Genomic DNA, 7510 nt, shown 5'->3' on the forward strand with positions numbered 1-7510 from the left:
GGGGGAGAGCGGGTGGTGGCGTGTGAAACGGGAGAGGTATGTCAGGTCCGCAAAGCGTGGGAGAGTGTGTCTGGGTAGGAGGGGAGTTTGTGCTGAGGCCAAGGGGCTGCTGTGGCTGTGCGGGGCAGGGGAGGTGGTGGGGGTGTGGGTCGTTCCTCCAGCCGCCGGCAGGATCCGGAGGCAGGAAACCTGGCAACGTTGTTTCTCCCCTGCGCTCGGGCTGTGCTTCCTCAAAGGCAACACCCCCCCGATCCCGATCCCTCCCGAAAGAGCGAGAGGAGGAGGCGGCAGCTTGCGAGGGCTTTTGCTGAGGTCCTGCTTGGTCAGAGGTTCCTGCAGGCTGTTTTGGGGGGGCGGGGGCCTGTGCGAAACGGGGCTGATGCCAACCAGCCAAAGGGATCTCCTCTGGAGAGCCAAGGCAGCGATTTGGCAAAGAGTCGCTTACTACGGCAGGTGGTCTCCTGCCAGCTGCCAACTCCACCGTTTCTTTTGGAGGCCCCTCCAGCTTTGCCTCCAAGCAGCCCCGAGAGCGCGGCAGACTCCCTGGGGTGCCCACAAGAGCCGGCGAGCCTGTCAGAGGAAAGAAGGTAAAAGGAGCTGGCTGTGGTTAAGCTCAGAAGTGAGGGCAGTGGCTCGTGGCTTTCCCTAGCTAAGAGCGGTGTGGGCTGGCAAGGTTTGCAGGCTGTGCCCAGGACAAGGCAAAGAGAAGAAAGCGGAAGAGCAAACAGGCGTGGGGAGAGGAGAGTGCAAGGCGCGCGGCAAAGAAGAGGAGGAAGAGAGAAGCGGTTTTGGCGGATGGAGCAGTGCAAAGACGCAGGAAGGCGCAGCAGGTCAGGAAGGCCAGGTGCGTCGCAGGCTCTGCTGCCCGTCTTCCCCAAGTCTCAGCACGGCTTGAAGTCAGTGCGAGTCGCTGGCAAGGGATGGTGCTACGCAGGGTTTGGAAAGAAGTTGGTGCTGGGGGCCCCCCTCGAGCCCTGCTGCGCGGCACAGGGGCAGCGTGCATCTCTGCGCACGCACGGGTCTCCAAGGACATCACCCGTGGGGAGAAGGCGCCAGAGGCATCGCGTAGTCAGGGCCAGCAAGAGCTCTCTCTTGTGGGCCACAAAGAGGTCCTCGTAAACGGTGTTGCCCCCAGAAAGGGGAACCAAATCCTGCCTCTTCCTGCCTTTCTGGTTTTAGCAGAGGTTTGTGACTCTGTCGTTGCAGGCGCTGATTCCTTGTCGCCGGGCGAAGCGTTGGGAGTGCTGGGCCCCGCCGCTGACGTCCAGAATAAAATGATGTTTTCTGTCTTGGGACTGCGTGTGCCATGGGCTCTTGTGGCGTGGGGAGCTGTTGTTGTGTGGGGAATGGTGGGGAGGAGTTTGGGCTGGTGGCTTGTTGCAGCGTCCTTTGCAGCGGGCGTGAGGGCTGAGTTGAGGTGCTTTAGGGGTGCGAGCAGAGGCGAGAGTCCCAGGGGAGGGTGGAGGTTGGAAGGGAGCTGTGGAGGTCACCTGGTGCAAGAGGTGCTCAAGCAGGCTCAGCGAGAGCAGGTTGCCCAGGCCCACGTCCTGGTGAGTTTGGGGTATGTCCTGGGAGCAGCGCCGGGAGGTGAGGGCGAGGGCGAGGGCGAGGGTGAGGGCGAGGGCAAGGCGTCGGCAGGGCACGGTGGCCAGGAAGGGCTAAAGGTCCTTGTGCAGGCAGCGTCCCCTGCAGCTTGCTGTCCCCTGCAGCCCTCCTCCTTGCCCCCTGCTTCTCGGGCCCTTTCCTCAGACCCCCCTAACTCACAGCAACGGCAGAGATTGACTCCCGCGCTGGGCGGTAGAAATGTGTCAGCTCACCCCAAAAGCTTTGGAAAAAAAAAAAAAAAGCTTTGAGCCCACCCGAGGAGGACCTGCTCCCGCTGGAGGCCCTGCTGGAGGTGACCGAGAAGGTACGCTGCATCGAGGAGGCGGCTGCAGCCTTGCCGGCCCCTGGGAGCCTGGCTGCGCAGAGCTCTCTGCAGGCCTCCTCCCTTGAGCAAATGCTGGTGGGGTGGGGTGGGGTGGGGGGGTGGTGGGTGTCTGCGTGGAAGAGCAGCCCCAGAGCCACAGGCTTGTGCGCAGAAGCGAGGGTTGGGAGTGGGAGCGGCTGCTTGGTGCGTTTTGAGGCAGGTGGCTTGAGAGCAAGGGTTTGCTGTGTGCAGGTGAAGGTGCTGGTGGAGTTCCTGATGGAGAACTGGAGGGAAGTCTTTGGGGAGGAGAGAAGTGACCCTTGCAGGCCAGCAGCCGAGGAGTCGGCAGCCCCGATGGAGAGGTGCAGAGGTAAGAGGAGGGACCGAGGGTCGTGGGAGGCTGGGGCTAGGGATGCCAGAATCCTCAGCGTCGTTTCTGGCGGGCTGGGCCTCGAGCGTTGTCCTCTGAGCCCCGCTTGTCGCGAGGCCTGTGTTTGGCCGCTGCCTCTCGGGGCGTGAACGGTTTGCTCTGCAAGAGGAGCTGAAGCCTGCAGACAGGGCACGGGAGGGCTGGAAAGAGTAGCGGGTAGGGCTTTGGGTGGGTTTTGCTTCAGCTGTTGTTTACTTGCAAGAAGGCGCTTTGCTGCACATGCTTTTGCTTTCTAGCTCTGCCTTTGGAAGAGCAAAGCGTCCCTGCAGTCCCCGCAGGCACCGAGCGTCAGGCAGAAGCCTTGCCGCACGCACCCCGCTCTCTGCTCGGTGTCCTCAAAGAAGCTGGGGGAGATACGGTGGTGGCGTGTGAAACGGGAGAGGTATGCCAGGTTCCAAAGACGGTGCGGTGCGGTGCGAGCGTGTCTGGGTGGGAGGGGAGCTCCTGAGGAGGCCAAGTGGCTGCCGTGCCTCTGGCTGGCAGTGGAGCTGGCGGGCGCCTGGTTCTTTCTCCGCCCCGCGGGATGATACATTGTAAGGAAAAGTGGCAAGGTTGTTCTCAGCTGCGCCGGCGTGTGCTGAAGCAGCCAAAACGCCCCCCGAATGCCTACAGAAAGACCGAGGGAGCAGCTGTCAACTGCAGCGGGCTTTTGCCCGGGTCCTGCTTCGTCAGAGCTTCCTCAAGTCTGTTTGGGGGGCTGTGCGACACGTGGCTGCTGCAAACCAGCCAAAGGGATCTCCTCGGAGAGTGAAGGTAGCCGTGTGGCAGAGTCGCTTACCGCTCCGGTCCTCCCTTGGCACCTGCCAACTCGGACCTTTCTGTTGTAGGCCCTCCAGCTTTGCCTCCAAGCAGCCCTGAGAGCGCGGCAGACTCCCTGGAGCGCCCAGAAGAAGCGGCGAGCCTTTCAGAGGACCGAAGGTAAAACGAGCTGGCTTTGGTTCCAATGTGACGTGACTCCAGTGGGTCGTGGCTTTGCCTCTCTAATGCCAGTGCGGGCTGCAAGGTTTGCAGGCTGTGCCCAGGAGAAGGCAAAGAGAAGAAGCGGGAAGAGAAAGCAGGCGTGGGAGAGGAGAGGGAAAGGCGTGCGGCAAAGAAGAGGAGGAAGAGAGGAAGAGTTTGTGGGGCTGGAGCAAGTGCAAAAAGATGCCGGAAGGTGCAGAAGGTCAGGAAGGCCAGGTGTGTAGCAGGCTGTGGTGCCCGTCTTGGCCAAGTCTCCCCACTGCTCTGGGTCAGTCCAGGTGGCTGGCGAGGACGGCAAGGACGGTGCTGCGCAGGGTCTGGAAAGAACTGCGTGGCAGCTGCCCAGGGGCTCCCGATGGAGCCCTGCTGCGTGGCCCAGGGGCACTGTGCGTCTCTGCGCGCGCACAGGTCTCGAAGGGCATTACGCGTGGGGAAAGGCGCTGCAGGCATGCCGTAGTCAATGCCAGCAATGACTCTCTCTTGTGGGCCACGAAGAGGTCCTCGTAACGGTGTTCCCCAAAGAGAGGGCAACAAAAGCCTGCCTCTTCCTGCCTTTCTGGATTTAGCAGAGCTTTCTGCCTCTGTCGTTGCAGGTGCTGATTCCTTTTGGCCAGCTGAACCGCTGTGGCTCCCGGCCCCGCCCTTGATGTCCGCAATAAAAGGAGCTTTTGTCTCTTGTGACTGTGTCTGCCATGGGCTGTTGTGGAGCGGGGGCTGTTGTTTGGTGGTGAATCCTCGGGAGGAGTTTGGGCTGGTGGCTTGTTGCAGCGTCCTTTGCAGCGGGCGTGAGGGCTGAGTTGAGGTGCTTTAGGGGTGCGAGCAGAGGCGAGAGTCCCAGGGAGGGTGGAGGTTGGAAGGGAGCTGTGGAGGTCACCTGTGCAAGAGGTGCTCAAGCAGGCTCAGCGAGAGCAGGTTGCCCAGGCCCACGTCCTGGTGAGTTTGGGGTATGTCCTGGGAGCAGCGCCGGGAGGTGAGGGCGAGGGCGAGGGCGAGGGCAAGGCGTCGGCAGGGCACGGTGGCCAGGAAGGGCTAAAGGTCCTTGTGCAGCAGCGTCCCCTGCAGCTTGCTGTCCCCTGCAGCCCTCCTCCTTGCCCCCTGCTTCTCGGGCCCTTTCCTCAGACCCCCCTAACTCACGGCAACGGCAGAGATTGACTCCCGCGCTGGGCGGTAGAAATGTGTCAGCTCACCCCAAAAAGCTTTGGAAGCGGCTCCGAGAGCAGCCGGCCTGCTGAGGCTTTTGTGCATGCCGGGGTGAGAGAGGGACGCCCGCACCGTGACGGAGGAGGAAGGATGAGCACTCTCACCGTCAGCTCAGGAAGCATTTTGCTCCTATGCGCACAAGTTACAAGTTATGAGTTACAAATTACCAGTTATGGGTTCGAGAACTTCTGAGTTCAAAAGCAAATGCATTAAGTGGTGAATGAGTGACTTCTCTGTTAGGCTATTCTGTAGAAAGGGGATTGAGCCCTTGTTTTCTGTATTTGTTTGTTTTCCTAATGAGTTCATAAAATAGAGTTGAATTTATAGAGTATGTTGTCCTGTAAATGTGAGAAATTGAAACAGACCCTGAGAGTGCTCAGTCGAGAAGAGGCTAACTCAGTGGCCAAGCGGGGCAAGTGTGTCTCGAGCCTGTACTGCAGGCGGAGATGAGGGAGCAGAGGAGAACAAACCCATCGTCTCCTAATCAGGACAGTCCAGGTGCCAAGTGCAATGAAGGCCCAGTGAGACTGCAGGGACAGCAGCAGCAAATGGTGCCACAAGCCGTGGAGCCAGCAAAGCCTGGTTTCCTCTGGTTTTGTTTCTACAGGGTAGTCTGGGAGTTGTCTCATGTTGGCCTTTGCTGGTGTAAACACGGGATGCCGCTGCGGCCTTTCCCTCACTAAGGGCCCTGGTGGAGTCTGCCTCCTCAGCTTTGTTGCCTGTTTTCCCAAACTTTGGGGACTTGAGAATTTTGGAGCCTTCCTGCCAGGTGTGATCACTGTGAGCCAGTGGAGTCACAAAGAACACGTCCTTGCATGCACACACCCATGCATGCACGCACGGACATGTCTGTCTTGGCATTGCAATAGAGGGGGTACTTTATCCTATGGAACTGTGCAATCGGTCACCATTTTAATGTTGTGGATCTGTGGTTTTGAGCTTTTTTTCTGTGTAGCAGAGTTCTGAAAGTGGAGAAAGGGTGGTACAGCAAGGATGTTCAAAATGTTGATTCGGTAGCCACTATTGTTTAATCTTACGACAAAATGCTTCCCAAGGGGAGACACAAAATTGGACTTGCAACTCTGTAGCTGCATCTTCTTTGAGCCATGAGAGACCCGCTACGAAGTGAGACTCATTCCAGTTATTCATCTGATGAATACCTTGAGCGAGAAGACTTTTTTTGCTTGCAGCCATGCCGCCTTGGGTCATGGTCCGGTCATCTCTCGTTACCCAGAGAGGGAGAGGTTGAATGGGCATTTTGGTGTGAAATTCTGAAGTAGTGGTTTTCAAGCTTGCTTCATTTGTGAACTCTGGAAATCCTTTGGGGCGGCTGTTCAGCCTTCTTGATGGTAAACTGAAACCTAGTGAGAAGAGGTTGGTTTTTTTAGCTTGAATGGATCCGTTAAAGGTAGGCCATGGGTGCCACAGGTCTGCTGGCCAAAAGTTGAAAACAATTGCTCTCAAGAACACCCCTGGTATTTCAGGAGTGCTTCTCACGGCTCAGGAGAGAGCATCTTTCCTTCTGAGGACTAGAAGACAGCCGCTCCAAGGGTCTATAGAGTTTCACGGCACGATGTCACCACGACTCAATTGAAGATCTGAAGGGTTTTTCATAAAGGGTTTTGCCTCTGAAAGGTAAGGCAGGACCAAGCCCAGGACAAGGCAGTGAAAACAGCTGCGATGCCCAGTTCCCAATGGCCACGAGAACTCACCAGTCAGTCACATTTTTAGGGAATTCTTTTTCTCCCTCTTCAAAGTCTCTTGAACTTCACTGGACTACGGCGGCACTTGAGGCTGGTCTAGGTTCTGCCAATGCGCCTGGGGCATGCGGGTCCTAGCACTTGGAGCCTTGAGACATTGCGAGGCCCTGGAGAGCTGGGGGAAAGGCCGGAGCAAAGAAGAGCTGCCCTCAGTGCAAGAGGCTCTGGCAGGATCAGGTGGCTGCGGAGGAGCTTAGAGAACACTGAAGCCAAGTGGAGATGCCCAAGTCCCTGAGGGGCCCCGATGGGGTGCACCCTCAAGTGCGGAGGGAGCTGTCAGGTGGCCTTGCGAGGCCACTGCAAAAGGGAGATGCGCCTGAGGACGGGAAGAAAGCAGGCAGCGCGTGGGCTGAGGAGCCGCCGGTGTCGTGGCTGGCCAAGCGGCTGAGCAGGCGGGCCCTGCTCCAGGTGGTGACCAGCGGCAGCAAGCGTGGTTGGAGGCCAGGAAGCAGCGGTGAAGGCCAAGGCGAGGGGCATTGCCAGCAGGCGGAGGGAGGTGGTCCTTCCCCTGTGCCCTGTCCTGCTCTGGGCTGCCCAGGGCAAGAGAGACATGGCCAGACTGGAGAGAACCCCCCCGCACTGCCCCTCCCACTGCCCCCCCCACTGTCCGTTGGCCTCGGAATGTTGGTCCGCTGGAGCCAACAGCCAGCAGAGAGAGCAGGACGGAGCTGTGCTGGCACGCAGCAGCGCTGCGAGGAGGCAGGCTCTGCCCGAGCAGCACTGCCCCACCACCGGCAGCGGCAGCCCGCTTCCCATCCTCGCTGTCAGCACCTGCGCCGCCTCCTTGGTGCACAGCGAGGGTCCTCCTGTCCCGGGCAGGATGGGCCAGGCCAACTGCTGCTGCGGCTCCAGGTGGGCTCCCCCCGCGGCTCGGGGACCCGCGGGCACGCCTGCGCCCCGCAGCAGCGCCCTTGCTCATGCCCGCCGCTCTCGGCTCTGCAGGGAGGCTCTGAGCGAGGCCGAGGCGGTGCTGAGCGCAGACGTGCGGCTGAGCCGGGGCCGCAAGAGGAGCGAGAGGCGCCTTCTCCTCCTCCCAGAGGAACTGGTCATCGCCAAGTTGCAGTAAGAGCCTCAGAGCCCAGCTGCCTTTCCCCCATGGCTGGCCCTGGGAGCAGGGCAGGGCCAGCCTGGCCCCAGCCCCACCCCCCGCCCCCTTGGTGCTGGAGGCACCCATGTCCGTCCCAAGGGCAGGTGGGCGAGAGGGCTGTGCCCGCGGGGACCCCAAGGAGGCCACCTCCAGCTCCCTGCCTG

At 60.0% G+C, this 7510-nt stretch overlaps 1 long non-coding RNA gene across 2 annotated transcripts; it reads left to right on the forward strand.

The window, feature by feature from the left end:
- Positions 1 to 1288, forward strand: LOC127028222 (uncharacterized). 2 transcript variants are annotated; one of them, XR_007767983.1, is made up of 4 exons: positions 1 to 36; positions 496 to 587; positions 674 to 844; positions 1207 to 1288. It is a non-coding gene; the product is annotated as an uncharacterized LOC127028222 (long non-coding RNA). The 2 variants fall into 2 exon arrangements; XR_007767982.1 differs by lacking the exon at positions 1 to 36 and having other exon boundaries at positions 461 to 587.
- The last annotated feature ends 6222 nt before the right edge of the window (positions 1289 to 7510 follow it).

Source organism: Gymnogyps californianus, unplaced genomic scaffold, assembly GCF_018139145.2.
Source record: "Gymnogyps californianus isolate 813 unplaced genomic scaffold, ASM1813914v2 HiC_scaffold_275, whole genome shotgun sequence".
NCBI classification, from domain to species: Eukaryota; Metazoa; Chordata; class Aves; order Accipitriformes; family Cathartidae; genus Gymnogyps; species Gymnogyps californianus.